General features: G+C 50.4%; 1 protein-coding gene across 4 annotated transcripts in view; it reads left to right on the forward strand.

The window, feature by feature from the left end:
• The first annotated feature begins 881 nt into the window (after positions 1-881).
• Positions 882-20,878, forward strand: part of LOC142261420 (E3 ubiquitin/ISG15 ligase TRIM25-like) — a 121,866-nt gene continuing 101,869 nt past the window's right edge. For 2 of the 4 annotated variants that reach the window (XM_075332109.1, XM_075332112.1), the window contains exons 1-2: positions 1,119-1,303; positions 18,619-18,802. The gene's annotated coding sequence lies outside the window, so the exon portion shown is untranslated. Of the gene's footprint in view, positions 954-1,118; positions 1,304-18,618; positions 18,803-20,878 lie in introns of those variants that run through there. The other 2 variants (XM_075332110.1, XM_075332111.1) reach the window with 2 other exon arrangements.

Below are 20,878 nucleotides of genomic sequence, written 5' to 3' on the forward strand. Positions count from 1 at the left end.
CATTCAAAAGTACAACTCGTCCTGCAAAAAAACAAGCCCTCATATGGGTATATTGACATAAAAATAAAAAGGTTATGGCTCTTGGAAGGAGCAAAAAACGGAAAACCGGCAAGGGGAGGTGGTTGAAGGGGTTAATAGTAATATTTGTAAAGGGTATGAACTATCCCTCTTTCGTACACTTGTTAGTAACATATCTGGCTTTGGGAAAGCTGGGTGATTACTGTACCTATTTCTCGGCTGACCCAGCTTTCCCAGTGTCCGGATTAGATGCGGGGCCCAGGATCCTGGGGTGACTGTGACTCCTGCACCCTGGATAGTTATACCGCTCTCTGTAATATCTGCTTGGTTCAGCAGCCGATGTATCAGTCTATGTGTAATACACAGATATTTCCTTGTATATTGGAGCAGTTGTATTATGTGTGTGTGAGTGTAAACGCCTCAAGATTTGCAAATTAAAAGGTTTACCCCTGAATCCATTTCTTTCTCCTCTATAGTAGCCCGGCCATATCTCCAGATCCTCACTGCGACATTCCTTACATTTCTCTGGCTCCATCTCCTCCACATGTTTCTGTGCTCAGTGTGAAGTGGGCGGTCCTTCACTGGTGGCCATGTGACCTCTATAAACTACATTTCCCACAAGCCCCGGCTTCTTCTCCAGACTCACTGCTCTCATCCGTGTAAAGCTATATTAGCTGCTCCTCCATTGCTTTGTGATAGGAGGTTCTGTGTATAGGCCGACCGCCCTCCATACTACAATTCTGTATGTCTTTTACATATTTTTCCCCTGTGTGTCCTCTCCTACCTCTTTGCTGCCCATAGCAACCAATCACAGCGCAGGTTTCATTTTACCAGAGCGGTTTAAAACATTAAAGCTGAGCTCTGATTGGTCGCTATGCGTAACAGAGACAGTTTCTCTTTCAGACAGTGTGGATGAAGGCCCAGACGTGTTTATAGTATGTATAGGCAGGAGGCGGCCGTTATAACAAATATTCATGCTTTATATGAGGAAAAACATTACTGGTTTAGGTGCTGGGATGTCTGTGCTCGTTCGGCTTTACAGCGCTTTATGAGAGGATACTGTTATGGGCTGCTCTGGCCCTGAAGCTCCTGTCTGCAGACACAGGAGGCGGCAGCTGCACTCACTGCTCTACGGAAGCCGCACTCTGCCACTCCCGGAGCAGACCTGGGGGCGGGGCCAGGGTCATGCAGGGCTGATCTGCCGGAACTTCACTGCGAAGAGCTGACTTCCTGTTCTCCTCTCTCTGCGGCCGGCGCCATTGCTTGTGCAGACACGTGTTGGAGGGTAAGTATTCATACCTGGGTCTGTGTATTTGTGCCTTGTTGTATTACTTGTGTATGTGACCTGGCTGTGTGTGTACGCACGCGCGAATATATGAGGCCTGTGTGTATGTATGTACAGTGTATATATATATATATATATATATATATATATATATATATATATATATATATATATATATATATAAAAAATGGCCTGTGTGCGCGCGCGCATATGAGGCCTGTGTTTGTGTGCACACATGAGGCGTGGCTGTGTGTGTGTGTTTGCGCTTGTGCACACATGAGGCGTGGCTGTGTGTACGCACGCGCGAATATATGAGGCCTGTGTGTGTATGTATGTACAGTGTATGTGTGTATATATATAAAATAAAAATGGCCTGTGCGCGCGCGCGCATAGGAGGCCTGTGTTTGTGTGCACACGCATATGAGGCGTGGCTGTGTGTGTGTGTTTGCGCTTGTGCACACATATGAGGCGTGGCTGTGTGTGTGCGCGCGCGCTTGTGCACACATATGAGGCGTGGCTGTGTGTGCGCGCGCTTGTGCACACATATGAGGCGTGGCTGTGTGTGCGCGCGCGCTTGTGCACACATATGAGGCGTGGGTGTGTGCGCGCGCTTGTGCACACATATGAGGCGTGGCTGTGTGTGCGCGCGCGCGCTTGTGCACACATATGAGGCGTGGCTGTGTGTGCGGGCGCGCACACATATGAGGCGTGGCTGTGTGTGTGGGCGCGCACACATATGAGGCGTGGCTGTGTGTGTGGGCGCGCACACATATGAGGCGTGGCTGTGTGTGTGGGCGCGCACACATATGAGGCGTGGCTGTGTGTGTGGGCGCGCACACATATGAGGCGTGGCTGTGTGTGTGGGCGCGCACACATATGAGGCGTGGCTGTGTGTGTGGGCGCGCACACATATGAGGCGTGGCTGTGTGTGTGGGCGCGCACACATATGAGGCGTGGCTGTGTGTGTGGGCGCGCACACATATGAGGCGTGGCTGTGTGTGTGGGCGCGCACACATATGAGGCGTGGCTGTGTGTGTGGGCGCGCACACATATGAGGCGTGGCTGTGTGTGTGGGCGCGCACACATATGAGGCGTGGCTGTGTGTGCGGGCGCGCACACATATGAGGCGTGGCTGTGTGTGCGGGCGCGCACACATATGAGGCGTGGCTGTGTGTGCGGGCGCGCACACACATGAGGCGTGGCTGTGTGTGCGGGCGCGCACACACATGAGGCGTGGCTGTGTGTGCGGGCGCGCACACACATGAGGCGTGGCTGTGTGTGCGCGCGCGCCCACGCATGAGGCGTGGCTGTGTGTGCGGGGCGCGCGCACGCATGAGGCGTGGCTGTGTGTGCGGGCGCGCGCACGCATGAGGCGTGGCTGTGTGTGCGCGCGCGCGCGCCCACACATGAGGCGTGGCTGTGTGTGCGCGCGCGCGCGCGCCCACACATGAGGCGTGGCTGTGTGTGCGCGCGCGCGCGCGCCCACACATGAGGCGTGGCTGTGTGTGCGCGCGCGCGCGCGCCCACACATGAGGCGTGGCTGTGTGTGCGCGCGCGCGCGCGCCCACACATGAGGCGTGGCTGTGTGTGCGCGCGCGCGCGCGCCCACACATGAGGCGTGGCTGTGTGTGCGCGCGCGCGCGCCCACACATGAGGCGTGGCTGTGTGTGCGCGCGCGCGCGCCCACACATGAGGCGTGGCTGTGTGTGCGCGCGCCCACACATGAGGCGTGGCTGTGTGTGCGCGCGCGCGCGCCCACACATGAGGCGTGGCTGTGTGTGCGCGCGCGCGCGCCCACACATGAGGCGTGGCTGTGTGTGCGCGCGCGCGCGCCCACACATGAGGCGTGGCTGTGTGTGCGCGCGCGCGCGCGCCCACACATGAGGCGTGGCTGTGTGTGCGCGCGCGCGCGCCCACACATGAGGCGTGGCTGTGTGTGCGCGCGCGCGCGCCCACACATGAGGCGTGGCTGTGTGTGCGCGCGCGCGCGCCCACACATGAGGCGTGGCTGTGTGTGCGCGCAGCGCGCGCCCACACATGAGGCGTGGCTGTGTGTGCGCGCGCGCGCGCCCACACATGAGGCGTGGCTGTGTGTGCGCGCGCCCACACATGAGGCGTGGCTGTGTGTGCGCGCGCCCACACATGAGGCGTGGCTGTGTGTGCGCGCGCGCGCGCGCGCCCACACATGAGGCGTGGCTGTGTGTGCGCGCGCAGCGCGCGCCCACACATGAGGCGTGGCTGTGTGTGCGCGCGCGCGCGCCCACACATGAGGCGTGGCTGTGTGTGCGCGCGCGCGCGCCCACACATGAGGCGTGGCTGTGTGTGCGCGCGCGCGCGCCCACACATGAGGCGTGGCTGTGTGTGCGCGCGCGCGCGCCCACACATGAGGCGTGGCTGTGTGTGCGCGCGCGCGCGCCCACACATGAGGCGTGGCTGTGTGCGCGCGCGCGCGCCCACACATGAGGCGTGGCTGTGTGTGCGCGCGCGCGCGCCCACACATGAGGCGTGGCTGTGTGTGCGCGCGCGCGCGCGCCCACACATGAGGCGTGGCTGTGTGTGCGCGCGCGCGCGCGCCCACACATGAGGCGTGGCTGTGTGTGCGCGCGCAGCGCGCCCACACATGAGGCGTGGCTGTGTGTGCGCGCGCGCGCGCGCCCACACATGAGGCGTGGCTGTGTGTGCGCGCGCGCGCGCGCCCACACATGAGGCGTGGCTGTGTGTGCGCGCTCGCGCGCGCCCACACATGAGGCGTGGCTGTGTGTGCGCGCGCGCGCGCCCACACATGAGGCGTGGCTGTGTGTGCGCGCGCGCGCGCGCGCCCACACATGAGGCGTGGCTGTGTGTGCGCGCGCGCGCTCGTGCACACACATGAGGCGTGGCTGTGTGTGTGCGCGCGCGCTCGTGCACACACATGAGGCGTGGCTGTGTGTGCGCGCGCGCTCGTGCACACACATGAGGCGTGGCTGTGTGTGTGCGCGCGCGCTCGTGCACACACATGAGGCGTGGCTGTGTGTGTGCGCGTGCGCTCGTGCACACACATGAGGCTTGGCTGTGTGTATATATATATATATATATATATATTCTATAATATATATATATATATATATATATATATATATGAGGCCTGGCTCTGTGTGCGTATGTATATAGAGTGTCCACCCATATCCTGTCCACCGCCATTAACTTGAGAACGGCGGCAGCTATAGGCATATAAGTGGTGTCTAGGTATAGTAAAGTAGCCATGCGCTACGCAATGAAACCACTTATAGCGCCACCTGGTGGAAGACAATGGAGTTAGCATTTTTATTTCGAAAACGGAACGAGATAGAGGGAAAAAAAGTGAATTACAAAGTTGCAGGCATCATCAATTCTATACGAATCGACACCTTATATACAGAAATGCTATGATATGAAACCCATGACCCCCCCCCCCCCAAAACATTGAATGCTGGTCACGCATATGGCGCTCATTTAACTGTGTTGCTCAAAGTAGCCCCCATCAGCTGCAATGCACATCTGGACTCTGCACAGCATACTGTATCTTGCTGCACGTTGTGCAATATGGTAGGTGACACGTTTGCACAAGCATCTGTGATACGTTGTCGTAGGTCCTGCAATGTTGGTGGAGGGGTCGCATACACCTGCTGTTTGATGTGACCTCACAGAAAGAAGTCCAATGGGGTCAGGTCAGGTGAGCGTGGAGGCCACTCCGCGCAGCCACCATACCCAATGACTTGTAGGAAGGTCTCCATGAGGTATCGCTTCACGTCCGCAGCCTTGTGAGTTTTACACGTTCTAATCATAGCATTTCTGTATGCAAGGTGTCGATTCGTATTGAATTGAAAATGTACATTTTTGTAATTCACTTTTTTTCTCTATCTTGTTCCATTTTCGAGATAAAAATGCTAACTCCGTTGTTTTCCACCAGGTGGCGCTATAGGTGGTTACATTGTGTAGCGCATGGCTACTTAACTATACCTAGACACCACTTCTATGCCTATAGCTGCCGCCGTTCTCAGGTTAATGGCGGTGGACAGGATATGGGTGGACACACTGTATATACACTGCACAGTACCCTTTCTCCTGTCCTGTTATCAGAGAGGAGACATTGTACTTCGCACTTCTCAGGGTCATTATTGGTTTATTATTTTGTATATTCTGAATAGCGCCATGTATGTGGAGCTGTAGTTGATCATACGCTCTGAAGCGCCATTCACATGTGCCTCTTACAATAACTGTCTGTACTCACAGTATATCATACACCGGTCACATATTCTCCCGTATACTGGATGTAATATACTATGTACAGACATCAGATGTCATATACATGATATGTAGCTGGTATAATATCTGATATTCTGTACTTACACCAGTCACATATTATCCTGTATACTGTATGTAACAGCTGATGTTATATACAGGGTAAAATGTGAGTGGTAGAATATGATGTCTGTACTCATAGTATAATAACTCACATATTATCCAGTATATACCATCTGATATCTGTACTCATAACTTATCATATACCAGTCACGTCTTGTCCTCTATACTGTATGTAATATACTATGTGCACAGACATCAGATGTATATACAGTGCAGGATAATATGTCTCTGATACATCATATACCAGTCACACATTATCCTTTCTCCATATTTCTGTATCCAGGTCTACTACAAAGAAAGGATATAACAAGATGTCGCTTATTTTCTGCTTTGAAGACGTGTGCAATGAACTTTCCCCCCAAATTCTGTGTAAATGTTCGTGCTCTGCAGTGCGAGTGTGTTATTATATTCACCTAGCGCCTTCTCCGGTATCCAGCACCGCTCTGCCCCTCTTCTGAGTGATGTTACCGCTTGTCAGACTCCTTGGTTCACACTGTGCTGTGACCTGGACATCTTTTACAATGTAAGTCTATGGAACCTTATTCCATAGACTTACTTTGTAAAAGCCTCTTCTAGGTCACACAGAGCGCAGCGTGACCCAAAGAGTCTGCAGAGCGGTGACGTCACTGAGAAGAGGAGCAGATCTCAGTGCAACCAGGAGAGTCTGCAGAGCGGTGACGTCACTGAGAAGAGCAGCAGAGCACAGTGCGACGCAGAGAGTCTGCAGAGCGGTGACGTCACTGAGAAGAGGAGCAGATCTCAGTGCTACCAGGAGAGTCTGCAGAGCGGTGACGTCACTGAGAAGAGGAGCAGATCTCAGTGCAACCAGGAGAGTCTGCAGAGCGGTGACGTCACTGAGAAGAGCAGCAGAGCACAGTGCGACGCAGAGAGTCTGCAGAGCGGTGACGTCACTGAGAAGAGGAGCAGATCTCAGTGCAACCAGGAGAGTCTGCAGAGCGGTGACGTCACTGAGAAGAGCAGCAGAGCACAGTGCGACGCAGAGAGTCTGCAGAGCGGTGACCTCAGTGAGAAGAGGAGCAGATCTTAGTGCAACCAGGAGAGTCTGCAGAGCGGTGATGTCACTGAGAAGAGGAGCAGAGTGGTGCAGCACACAGAAGGTCGCTGCAGGTGAGTATACTAACACACTGACCGTACATTGCACTGACATTTACACAGAGAGAAAAAAGTCAATATGCGGCTTCTTTAGGTGGACTGTTTTGTCTGTTTTATAATGGAGGCGAGTATATATGAACCAACTCTGTGGACAACATGCAATTTCCAGGCAACATTTTTTTTCCAACACTGTTTTCCGAGCTCTAGACAGATTTCTGTAGTCCCTATGTGAGAGCAGACTGCTGAATGGTGATAGAGTGCTGTGCACACTGTCAGGATTCCCCTGTATTCCCAGTGTAGTGATAGATATATGCATTTTGCACAGTTATGGTCACGTGCTAAGTAGAGTCCCAGACACTTCTCTCAGTAGCTGAATAGGATAACTGAAGTGAGCACTAATATATATATATATATATATATATATATATATATATATATATATATAAGTGCAAGCCAAAAATACATACTATATATAAGAATAAGGCTGCACATCAAACTTAGATAATGGTATAATGCCTCAAGCATATGGAAAAATATTGGAATATACAATGAAAAATGCTACTTGCTAATTTGAACATGTGAATAATGAATTGCATACCTGCTATGAATATTAGGAAAAAGGAGATATTTAGCAATCGCATTGATCAATGTAACTGAGCCCCAAAACCTCGTCAAGGTATATCTCTATATTGGGGTCCCTAGCTCTGTGACCCTAACTGTGTGTCATCTCATTGCAATTAAAAACTGCTATGGGTGGAGAGGGGTAACTAAGGACTTTCTTATATAGGAGATGGAAAAAACATGGCCGAAAGGGGCGGAGCTGTGTTCACATTCAGAAAAAAAACTACATATAACTGAATAGGATAACTGAAGTGAGCACTAATATAAATATATATAAATATATATATATATATATATATATATATATATATATATATATATATATATATATATATATATATATATATATATATATATATATATATCTAATATATATATATATCTAATATATATATATATATATATATAGTAGGACACTGATAGACGTGGATGAAAATTTTGTCGGCATTTGACCACAACTATATCATCATTACTTCGGCTTTTATCTTTTCAAAAAACTTGTTACCTCTACTCCCTACATGAAGCAGCCGGCGGCAAATACAACAAGGATGGGCCGCTGCTCATGGGCTGCTGCTGTGTGCTTGACCCTCAGGCCAAAATTTGCCAGCCAGCCCCTGCTCACATGTGATGTAATGCCGAAAGAACTGTGGAAACTGTTCAGTAAAAGACTTGCTTAATAAGGACTGGTGGTCTCGGTGTCAGTCTACACTGCTGTCTGGTCCTGGCCTGCCAAAGGCAATGGTGACATGCGGTCTGCTAAGAGGCATGACCTACACCACACATGTCCATGCACCCAGCCAGAGCCACGGTTTTCATGTAGTGTTCGGGGGCGTCTGGAGTCAATCCCTCGCCCGCCCCTACCACCTCGTGCCACCCTACATGTCTCCAGAGATGTTGTGCTTTCACCTAAGCAGTTGGTGTCATCTATAAAATAGAGCAGATACTCTGCTGTAAAGGCCGGGAATGGAGATGGCGAAGCAACCGGAATTTAAACCCCTTAGATAATATAGCTGAGAGAAGCGGCAGAGGTGTGAGGTGACCTCTGTGAGGCCGGCCTCATTCATCCATGTCTCACAATCTGAGAATGGCTTGTGATGTACAGACTGACCACAAGTCTCCAGACCAGGGCCATCTTAAGGGGAACCTATCACCAGTTTTTTAGCCTATAAACTGCAGCCACCACTATTGGGCTTTTATATACAACATTCTAACATGCTGTATATAAGGGCCCAGGCCGCTGTGTAGAACATAAAAATTACTTTATAATACTCACCTAAACTGGTCGCTGCTGTGAATGTGGGTCAAATTGGTGTCTTCGTCCTCCGGTGCCGACGCCTCCTCTTTCAGCCATCTTTGTCCTCCATCTTCTGAAGCCGTGGTGCATGACGCGTCCTAAGTCATTCAGACTCGCCGGCATTCAGAACCTGAGCAGGGCAGATCAAAGTATTGTAGTGCGCATGCGCGGGACCGGCGAGTGTGGATGACGTAGACGCTTCATGCAGGATTCAGAAGGAGGATGAAGATCGCCGAAAGAGGAGGCGCCACCACCAGAGGACAAAGATGCCCATTTGAGCCACATCCACCATAACGACCGGTTTAGGTGAGTATTATAAAGTGTTTATGTTGTACACAGCGGCCTGGACTCTTATATACAGCATGTTAGAATTCTGTATATAAGAGCCCGGTGGTGGTGGCCACATCTTATAGGTAAAAAACCGGTGACAGGTTCCCTTTAACAGCATTTTGGGCCCCTGGGCAAACCACTGTGCTGGGACCTCTACGACAACCACTTACAGGAATAAAAAGTAAATGGCGATAATATTAAATATATTTATTTTATTGGCACGTCAACAAAACTGGTGTGAGCACATTAAAAACATTGAAGTGATCAACATGATAAACACCTGAACAATACACAAGGCTCGACAAACACAATCCTCAGTAAGTCATACATTATATGGCACACTATGGAGGTATGGATTTTGTTTTCAGAGAATTTTTCTTATTGGCTTGAATTCATTGGTCTTCAGGATGTCACTTTCCATGCACATGAGGGAAGCCAGTGGAAACGGTGATTACGAAGCAGATTTTTTAGAAGTTTCAGTTTTGAAAAAGTACGTTTTCCAGTAGAGTTGGTCACCGTCAAGCACATGAATTGAGTGCAATTTCAACATTTGGGAATTCAGATTTCAATTTTTTTTTTTAGTCCTATACAGGAAATGTAGCGCCCCTGAACTACTCAGGGCACTACTAGGTACTGCATCCTCACCTGGATGCAGGGCCTACCCCCAGGGACCTGTAACACCAGTGCCAGTAACATCTGCACACACACAAAATCCCAGTTTCCACTCCACACCAAGGGTAATTGGCTAGTCAGACACCACAGGGATGGCCACCTAGAGAGCGGAGCCAGTCCAGGGGACTAGACAGCCTGGTGGGAGGGAACAGTCAGTCAAGTCAGGAGAGTGAAAGTGAATGGAAGTGCCTCAAGCTGGGTCGTGCAATGGTGACCCGAGTACACCCAAGTACCACTGGAACCAGAGCACTGATGGGGCACAGGGTCCTAGGTCAGGCGCCAGCTTCACGCGGCCTGGCAAATACCTGCACAATGAGGGGACCTTCACTGACCCACAGATCCGGGGGTATCGGCAGTAACAAGCGGATCAGGGTTCGGGACCACGGACCAACCTTACAGGGTCCACAATGCCCACCATACGTACAAGGAGACTGCCAAAAGACAGTTGGGACTCAGACTTCATGCTACGGGGACCCAACCACACTGAGGGTGCTGGGGACAGAGCAACTGAGTCATCAAACGAACTACAAGGACCTGAACCAGCCGTCCAAGGGTCCAGAGTGAGTAAAACTGTTAACTTACACCCCACAGTGTGGCCTCCCTTCTTCAGCAAAAGTCTCCACTATCTATTCCCCAGGGCCCGGCCCTACCTGTAGAGGGCCTACCACCACAGCTGCCATTACCACCAGCCCTAGGGATAACCAACCCAGCAGCAGCGGTTCCACCATCCTAACTGCAATCCGCAGGTGGCGTCACAGAAAAGACTTTAATCTCCCCTATAAATACTCCCCATTATAAAGCGTCCCCAGGGTCACGGAACCGGGCAACGGCCAGTATTCTCCCGTGACAGTATCCCCGTAAATATACGGGCCGGGAGTACCCCATAGCCCTGGGCGACAGACGAGTCTCACAATTTTCATCTTGAGTCATGTAGTGCTTGAGATGTTCACATTCATTTAAAGTGAACCTGTCGGGTGCAATATGCACCCAGAACCACGAGCAGTTCTGTGTCTGCGGTGAACGCTGAGCTGATTGTGCACTAGACCTTTCTGAAGCTTAATTGTGTCTAGCAATGACCATCTATGAAGCTAATATTGGTGCCACCTGAGTAAAAAAAGCAGTTTTTATTATTATTATTATTTATTATTATAGCGCCATTTATTCCATGGCGCTTTACAAGTGAGAGAGGGTATACGTACAACAATCATTAACAGTACAAAACAGACTGGTATAGGAGGAGAGAGGACCCTGCCCGCGAGGGCTCAGTCTACAGGGAATGGGTGATGGTACAATAGGTGAGGACAGAGCTGGTTGCGCAATGGTCTACTGGGCTGAGGGCTATTGTAGGTTGTAGGCTTGTTGGAAGAGGTGGGTCTTGAGGTTCCTCTTGAAGCTTTCCACGGTAGGGGAGAGTCTGATGTGCTGAGGTAGAGCGTTCCAGAGTATGGGGGATGCACGGGAGAAATCTTGTACACGATTGTGGGAAGAGGAGATAAGAGAGGAGCAGAGAAGGAGATCTTGTGAGGCTCTAAGGTTGCGTGCAGGTAGGTACTGGGAGACTAGGTCACAGATGTAGGGAAGAGACAGGTTGTGCATGGCTTTGTATGTCATGGTTAATGTTTTGAACTGGAGTCGTTGGGCGATGGGAAGCCAGTGAAGGAATTGGCAGAGTGGCGAGGCTGGGGAGTAGCGAGGGGAGAGGTGGATTAAGCGGGCTGCAGAGTTTAGGATAGATTGGAAGGGTGCAAGAGTGTTGGAAGGGAGGCCAGAGAGCAGGAGGTTGCAGTAGTCGAGGCGGGAGATGATGAGGGCATGCACTAATGTTTTTGCAGATTCTTGGTTAAGAAAAGCACGGATCCGGGAGATATTTTTGAGTTGTAATCGGCATGAGTTGAAGAGGGCTTGGATGTGTGGCTTGAAGGATAGAGCAGAGTCGAGGGTCACTCCAAGGCAACGAGCTTGTGAGACTGGGGTGAGTGAGCAACCGTCAAGTTTGATGGAAAGGCTTGTTGGAGGAGATGAGTGAGGAGGAGGAAAGACAATAAACTCTTTTGTCCATGTTAAGTTTTAGGAATCGCGCAGAGAAGAAGGATGAAATAGCAGACAAACATTGTGGTATTTTGGTTAGTAGAGAGGTAATGTCAGGTCCAGAGAGGTAGATCTGTGTGTCATCGGCATAGAGATGATACTGGAAGCCGTGGGACTCTATGAGCTGTCCCAAGCCGAAGGTATAGATGGAGAACAGCAGGGGTCCAAGAACTGAGCCTTGAGGGACACCGACAGATAGGGGGCGAGATGAGGAAGTGGTATGAGAATGGGAGACGCTGAAAGTTCGGTCGGTTAGGTATGAGGAGATCCAAGATAGGGCCAAGTCTGTGATGCCCAGAGATGAGAGAATCTGTAGTAGGAGGGAATGGTCTACTGTGTCAAAGGCAGAGGACAGGTCCAGGAGGAGGAGGATAGAGTAGTGTCGCTTGGCTTTGGCGGTTAGTAGATCATTGGTGACTTTGGTTAGGGCAGTTTCGGTAGAATGATGTGGTCGGAAGCTAGATTGAAGCCGGTCAAAGAGGGAGCAGGAGGAGAGGTATGAGGACAATTCAAGATGGACATGCTGTTCCAGTAGTTTTGAGGCGTAGGGGAGAAGGGATATGGGGCGATAGTTTGACACAGAGGATGGGTCAAGGGAGGGCTTTTTGAGGATGGGTGTAATAGAGGCATGTTTAAAGCATGAAGGGAATACACCACTTGCTAGTGATAGGTTGAAGAGATGGGTTAGGGCTGGGATGAGGACTGCGGTGATGTTGGGGATGAGGTGCGATGGTAGCGGGTCCAGTGCACAGGTGGTTAGATGTGATCTTGAGAGTAGAGTGGAGAGATTGTTTTCTGTCATGGTGGAGAAGCTGGATTTGGAGGAAGAGGGATGAGTAGCTATGATAAGGGGCTGTGGTGATTGTGGGCCAAAGCTTGCTCTGATGTTGTCAATCTTCCGCTTGAAGAAAGAGGCAAAGTCTTCAGCTGAGATGAGAGGAGAGGGAGGTGGTGCCGGAGGACGGAGGAGAGAATTGAAAGTGTTGAATAGCTGTTTAGGGTTGTGAGAGAAGATATGAGTGATGAGAAGTAGGTTTGTTTTGCAGCAGTGAGTGTGGACTTGAAAGTGGTGAGGGACTCTTTATATGCAATGAAGTGCTCAGTGGAATGAGACCTCTTCCATCTGCGCTCAGCAATTCTGGAAGCCCGTCTTAGTTCTTTAGTCTGCCTTGTGTGCCAGGGTTGCCTGTTGATTGTGCGGGTTTTGGTGTGTGTGAGGGGGGCAGCTGATTCGAGAGCTGCAGAGATTGTAGTGTTGTATAAAGTTGCAGCGGCATCTGCATCATGTAGAAATGCATTGTCTGTGAGGGGGAGAAGGGACTGAGAAAGGGCGTGTAAATCAATGTCTTTGATATTTCTGCGAGGGTGTGAAAATTTGTGGAGGGGGGGTTGCATACTTGGAGAAGAGAGGGAAGAGAATGTGAGTAGGTTGTGGTCAGACAGGGGGAGAGGCAAGTTAGAGAGGTTAGATAGGGAACAGAGGCGAGTGAAGATGAGGTCCAGCGTGTGGCCATCTTTGTGAGTAGCTGCAGAAGACCATTGGGTGAGGCTGATGGAGGAAGCGAGTGTTAGAAGTTTGGAGACAGATGAGTGGGAAGTGTCAATGGGGATATTGAAATCACCCATGATGATGGTGGGGATGTCGGTTGAAAGGAAGTGTAGTAGCCAGGTGGTGAAATGGTCAAAAAAGGCAGTGGCTGGCCCTGGAGGGCGGTAAATGACAGCCAGCTGAAGGTTGGAGGGGGCGTAGATGCGTACGGAGTGCACCTCAAAAGAGGGGAGCGTGACAGAGGGTGGTAGTGGAATTGGTGTAAAGGAGCATTGGTCGGACAGGAGCAAACCAACTCCTCCACCATGCTTGTTACTGGGGCGGGGGGTGTGAGAGAGTTGGAGACCACCATAAGAAAGTGCAGCAGGAGAGGCAGTGTCAGAGGGGGTGAGCCAGGTTTCTGTGATGGCGAGGAAGGAGAGTTTATTAGTGATGAACAGATCATGAATATAGGATAGTTTGTTGCAGACAGAGCGAGCGTTCCATAGAGCTCCTGTTAGTGGGACTGGGGGAGCGGGGGCTGGGTGGATGGGTATGAGGTTAGAGAGGTTGCGGAAATTTGTGTTAGGTTGTGGATGAGGGTTTGAAGTGACAATAGGGATGTGGTGAGGAGGACCAGGATTAGGAGAGATATCTCCAGCAGTGAGGAGAAGCAGAGAGTGTTAGTAGGTGGGAGCAGGAGAGGCCGTGAGGTGGCCGTGTGTGTCTGGAGACACTGGGTGTAATATTGAGGAAAATGTCTGAGGGGAAGGTGAGATGGGTGGGGAGGATAGAAGGAGAAATGAAAAGTTCATTACTGGGTTTGGGGATCAGAGGGGGCAGTAAAAAGTGAAGTATTATAGGGGTGAGAGTGAATAGAAACACAAACATTGTTTACAGTGCCTATGTATGTGGTTACCTTCCGGTCACTTCCGGCCCATCTCTGGCCTAATTCAATGCATCATACTTATATGGTGCATACTTGTATTGGTGCAGACGAAAAGTCTTGTGCAGACTTTTAGTTGCCCCACTATATACACATACAAGTGCACTCAGCTGTGAAGGGGTGGGTTGCAAGACTAACCCCTTGATCACTCAATCAAAGAAAAAAAAAAAAAAACCAAGATGCAGCTTTAGGCTGGTTTCACACTATGTCTTTTTAACATCCGTTGAAAACGTTATTTTAGCGGAAGTACGGATCCAGTGCAAATGCGTTTTCATTTCAATGCATTTGCAATGGACTCGCGTCCACCTGCGTTCACCTGCGTTTGCGTGCGTTATAGTGAGGATCCGGTGACTTGCAGTTTTTTAACATGTTTCAAAAACGCTACTTGTAGCGTTTTTGAGCTGCGTCAAAATACTGCAAGTCACCGGATCCGCACTATAACGCACGCGAACGCAGGTGAACGCTGGCGTGCTGATAGACAGGATCCTGCTTTTGTACTGAGCATGCCCAGAAAGTACTGAGCATGCCCAGAACCAGTCTCGCGTGATCTGTCTCTCTCTCCTCCTCCCTCCCTCACCCTCTCTCTCTCTATCTGTCTTTCCCCCTTCCTCCCTCCCTCCCTCTCCACCTGAGAGCTGCGGACACTCGTAACCAAGGTAAATATCGGGTAACCACTTCTCTTAGTTACCCGATGTTTACGTTGGTTACGCGTGCAGGCAGCCCTGCTCCTAGCAGCTGCAGACACTCGTAACCAAGATAAATATCGGGTATCCAAGGCCGATGTTTACCTTGGTTACCAGCGTCTGCAGCTGTCAGAAGCCTCCTCCCAGTCTAGTTCCCCTCACTCCCGATCACATGACTCCAATGCCCGCCCCTAAACATCCAGTGCAGGATCCTGCAAAATAACAGATGCGTTTGCATACGTTATTTGCTGTAAAAGCAGGATCCGTACTTCCGCTAAAAAAAACGTTTTCAACGGATGTTAAAAAGACGTAGTGTGAAACCAGCCTAACATAGGCAAAATAAACAAAGGTCATAAAAGGGGGATGCAAAACAGGGGGGGAAAGATCACAGTGAGATGCTGGAGGCTGTCAGGAAGATATTGAAGCAAAGAAAGAACAGGTCAGATATAGTGCAAAAGTAGAGTGCATGAATTGACATACTAGGTATTAGAACACAGCAGAGCAAAGTGGAGTGGAAATCAGTTCATGGGAAAGTAGAGTGCATGAATTGACATACCTGTGGGAAGATAGACATGGTGATTAGATGATGGCAGATGATAGATGACCAAGTGCATCATAATATCTCTGGCCTAATTCAATGCATCATACTTATATGGTGCATACTTGTATTGGTGCAGACGAAAAGTTTGAACTATTACATGAGATGCAGTGCCTTACGAAAGTATTCACCCCCTTCCCCCCCCCCCCCCTTGAATTGTTCAACCTTTCCCCACATTTCATTCTTCAAACAGAATGGTAAAAATTTTAAATTTTATGGCGAAGAATCAACAACAAGTGGGACACAATAATGAAGTTGAATATTGCTTATTTTACATTTTTTGTAAAAAATTGAAAATTGGGGCGTGCAATATTATTCGGTCCCTTTAAGTTAATACTTTGTAGCGCCACCTTTTTTGCGATTACAGCTGCGGTCTTTTGGGGTATGTGTCTATCAGTTTTGCACATCGAGAGACTGAAATTCTCGCCCATTCTTCCCTTGTAAACAGCTGGAGCTGAGTGAGGTTGGATGGAGTGCGTTTGTGAACAGCAGTTTTCAGCTCTTTCTACAGATTTTCGATTGGGTTCAGGTCTGGACTGTGACTTGGCCATTCTAAAGGCCCTGTCACACACAGAGATAAATCTGCGGCAGATCTGTGGTTGCTGTGAAATTGTGGACAATCAGTGCCAGGTTTGTGGCTGTGTACAAATGGAACAATATGTCCATGATTTCACTGCAACCACAGATCTGCCAAAGATTTATCTCTGTGTGTGACGGGGCCTTAACACCTGGATACATTTATTTATGAACCATTCCATTGTAGATTTTACTTTGTTTGGGATCATTGTCTTGTTGGAAGACAAATCTCCGTCCCAGTCTCAGGTCTTTTGTAGACTCAAACAGGTTTGCTTTAAATATGGTCCTGTTTTTGTCTCCATCCATCTTCCCATCAATTTTAACCATCTTCCATGTTCCTGCTGAAGCAAAGCAGACTCAAACCATGATGCTGCCACCACCATGTTTGACAGTGGGGATGGTGTGATGAGCTGTGTTGCTTTTATGCCAAACATATTGTTTGGTATTGTGTCCAAAAAGTTCTATTTTGGTTTCAGCTGACCAGAGACCTTCTTCCAAATGTTTGGTGTCTCCCAGGTGGCTTTTGGCAAACTTTAAATGACACTTTTTTATGGATATCTTTGAGAAATGGCTTTCTTCTTGCCACTCTTCCATAAAGGCCAGATTTGTGCAGTGTACAACTGATTGTTGTCCTATGGACAGACTCTCCCACCTCAGCTGTAGATCTCTGCAGTTCATCCAGAGCGATCATGGGCTTCTTGGCTGCATCTCTGATCAGTCTTCTCCTTGTTTCAGATGAAAGTTTGGATGGACAGCCGGGTCTTGGTAGATTTGCAGTGGTATGATACTCCTTCCATTTCAATATGATCGCTTGCACAGTGCTTCTTGGGATGTTTAAAGTTTTGGAAATCTTTTTGCAACCAAATCTGGCTTTAAACTTCTCCACAACAGTATCACGGACCTGCCTGTTGTGTTCTTTGGTCTTCATGATGCTATCTGCGCCTTAAACAGAACATGAGACTATCACAGAGCAGGGGCATTTATACGGATACTTGATGACACACAGGTGGATTATATTTATCATCATCAGTCATTTAGGACAACATTGGATCATTCAGAGATCCTCAATGAACTTCTGGAGTGAGTTTGCTGCACTGAAAGTAAAGGGGCCGAATAATATTGCATGCCGCAATTTTCAGTTTATTTTTTACAAAAGTTTAAAGGGAACCTGTTGCCATTTTTATGGCCTATAAGCTGCGGCCACCACCACTGGGCTCTTATATACTGCATGTTAGAATGCTGTATACAAGAGCGCAGGCCGTTGAGAACATAAAAAACACTTTATAATATTCACCTAAATCGGTCGCTGCGGTGCTGGTTGGCCTGGTGAGTGGCGCCTCCTCTCTCGGCCATCTTGCTCCTCTGTCTTCTGAAGCCTGTGTGCATGACGCTTCCACGTCATACACACTCGCCGGTACTGAGGTCCTGCGCAGGCGCACTTTGATCTGCCCTGCTCAGGGCAGATCAAAGTATTGTAGTGCGCCTGTGCAAGGACCTCAGTGGCGGCGAGTGTGTATGACGTGGACCACTTTTTCCACTTTGTAATTGACCAACCTCTCTTTCTTTTGATGTTCTTCTTCTGACTGTCCACCCGTCCTTCGTTATCAGCCTGCGATCCTAACATCATTGTAGCTCATCTTACTAACAGCACTGCAGTTATCACATCCCCACAAGATTACAAGCTCTATACACATCGCAGGCACTCATTTTATCGGAGATACTAAATAAAGCTTGTATTTATATATAATTTTATGCCAAATTGTCTATATACATGACATTTCAGCATTTTTTTTTGCAGATTTTTACTTTTGAATCAAACTAAGAGTGACCTCTGACATGTCATGTGCTCGACCTTGGCGCATTTTGAAATGTGGACTTTTTTGAGATGCCTGCGCCTTTGTGGGTTTTTTTTCCTGATTAATGAGGTTGGAATACCTTGAGATGCTTAGGAAATAAATCTTAGGAATCATCTTGTGTCTCCTGCATCCTTTTTACCGTATTTCAATCCGTCAAGTATTGAAAGGGTTAAGGTAAATGTCTATTCTGCAGTGATGTAACAGGTAGTTGTAATCTCAGCTGCAGCCACAACCTTCTCCTGTAAATATTCACTTTTCACTCCTCCCTATGCCGGCTATAGCTCATACTTATGCTGACTATGTTGAAGGAGCTCAGCGCTGCATAGCTGTGGTGTTTCAATTGCAGCTGCGAAGTTTACTACTGAAGAAACAAAGGAGTGCTTTTTGTTTGTCTTTTCCCACCTGTTTCTTACCTTCCAGCTGCGCAGGTGGAAGTCATGCATATTTCCTATTTTAAGCTTTCTGCTTATCCACATTGTAGACAGAATGCTGCCAATCAGTGGTCTGGGTGGGATTATACAGGGCTCAGCATTCAGAAAACTGGTAATGAAGCTGTGCATCAGAAAAAAACGTTTTTAATAAAAAATGCAGGACCCATTAAAGTAAGTGGTGTTGTTTCTATTGCAGCTGCGAAGGTCCCTACTGAAGATACTAAGGAGTGCTTTTGTTGTTTTTCCCCACCCGTTTGTCTCACCTTCCAGCAGCGGAGATAGAAGTCACGTGTATTTCCTACAACTCTCCTCAATCATCTCTCGTGTGACCATCGGCAGCCGATATACTCTAAAGTTCTTGTGATATACAACTTAATCTGGTGAGCACACATCCCTTATCTATTCACAATTGTGTTATGGTATCACCGTATTGTGCTTTTCTTGCTCCTTCTTTCTCTCTGTACCCACCACTGATTGGCAGCTTTCAGCTTATGTACATTGTAGACTGAATGCTGCCAATCAGTGGCCTGGGTGGGGTTATACAGAGCTCAGCATTCAGAAAACTTGTAGCTGTGCAACAGAGGAAACAGTTTTTAATAATAAATGCAGGACCCAGTGAAGTAAGTGACACAACTCTGAAATCAGAGCTTCTGCCCCTACATCACGTTACTCTCACAAGGGGTATTAAACAACTGGTGGCAGATTCCTATTAAGGAGTTAAAGATGCGGTTCACCCATTTTTTTGCTACATCCGTATAACATTGAGAAACAATATTTTCCTTTCGCCACGACAGCACCCACGAGAGAGGGATCCGCCCCCTTCAGGACAGGAAACCTACAGATAAAAAAGGGGCAGTCCCCCTCCCTCATCAGTTGGTTTCCTGTCCTGCATGGAGAGGAACCTGCAGTGCCTGGGTCCTGTTGAGTCTGTGCGGTCTCCTAGGGAACGGCGGAGCTCTGGATCCGGAAGCACGGTCGGTGGAGCTCCCCTCGTGGACTCCGTCCTCCGGTGCACCTCGTCCTCTTTCTCCTGCCCGGCTTTGCCTCCGGGAGATATGACGCCTGCAGCAGGGTGTGCTTCTCCCAGACGGGTGCGCGGCAGGGGGGGCCCTGCCGCGTCGAAGGTGCACGCTTCCCTGCTGCAGTGACCCGGATGTAATCCAGGAGCTCTTCCGGGGGAGCGGCCGGGAAGGTTCCTAGTGAAGCCCGTGGTCCCCTCCATCCGGGCCGGTCGCTGCGGTGCGGGTGAGTACATGGCGGTCGGGCCAGTGCCTCTCCCTGACGCGTGCCTGCGTCTTCACCGCCTGTGTGGCCTATGCGCTGGGCCTGCTGCGTCCAGCGTCGGTGTCCCAAACGCTGTGCTCCTGCTTTTGCGGTTCAGGGGGGGGCTCGGCTGTCGATCTCTGCCAGCCCTTCCCCCTGCCCTTCTGTCCGGGGATTGCTCCCCTTCTCGGTCAGTCCCTCTGCCGGCGGCGTCCCTCCTGCTGTGCTGTGGCCGGCGTCCTGGTGGTGTCTGCCCTGGGGTGTGCGCCGGGGTGCCCTCTGGGTCTGTTCTCGGTGGCCTCTGTGCCTCCTGCCTCTGAGCTCCTGGGCCCCTGGGTCCTCCTGACTCCTATGGCCTCCTGGCCTCGGTGGACCTTGGCCCTGTGGTCCTGGCCCCTGTGTCCTGGCCCTGGCCTCTGTGGCCTCCGAGCCTGTGTGGCCTCCGGACCTCTTGCCTTCTGGTGGCCTCCTGGCTTCTGTGGCCTTCTGGTGGCCTCCTGGCTTCTGTGGCCTTCTGGTGGCCTCCTGGCTTCTGTGGCCTTCTGGTGGCCTCCTGGTTCTGTGGCCTTCTGTGGCCTTCTGGTGGCCTCCTGGCTTCTGTGGCCTTCTGGTGGCCTCCTGGCTTCTGTGGCCTTCTGGTGGCCTCCTGGCTTCTGTGGCCTTCTGGTGGACTCCTGGCTTCTGTGGCCTTCTGGTGGCCTCCTGGCTTCTGTGGCCTCGGGCCTCCTGGCTTCTGTGGCCTCGGGCCTCCTGGCTTCTGTGGCCTCGGGCCTCCTGGCTTCTGTGGCCTCGGGCCTCCTGGCTTCTGTGGCCTCGGGCCTCCTGGCTTCTGTGGCCTCGGGCCTCCTGGCTTCTGTGGCCTCGGGCCTCCTGGCTTCTGTGGCCTCGGGCCTCCTGGCTTCTGTGGCCTCGGGCCTCCTGGCTTCTGTGGCCTCGGGCCTCCTGGCTTCTGTGGCCTCGGGCCTCCTGGCTTCTGTGGCCTCGGGCCTCCTGGCTTCTGTGGCCTCCTGGCTTCTGTGCCCTCATGGCCTCCTGGCTTCTGTGGCCTTCTGGTGGCCTCCTGGCTTCTGTGGCCTTCTGGTGGCCTCCTGGCTTCTGTGGCCTCGGGCCTCCTGGCTTCTGTGGCCTCGGGCCTCCTGGCTTCTGTGGCCTCGGGCCTCCTGGCTTCTGTGGCCTCCTGGCTTCTGTGCCCT

Source organism: Anomaloglossus baeobatrachus, unplaced genomic scaffold (genome assembly GCF_048569485.1).
Source record: "Anomaloglossus baeobatrachus isolate aAnoBae1 unplaced genomic scaffold, aAnoBae1.hap1 Scaffold_217, whole genome shotgun sequence".
Lineage (NCBI taxonomy): Eukaryota > Metazoa > Chordata > Amphibia > Anura > Aromobatidae > Anomaloglossus > Anomaloglossus baeobatrachus.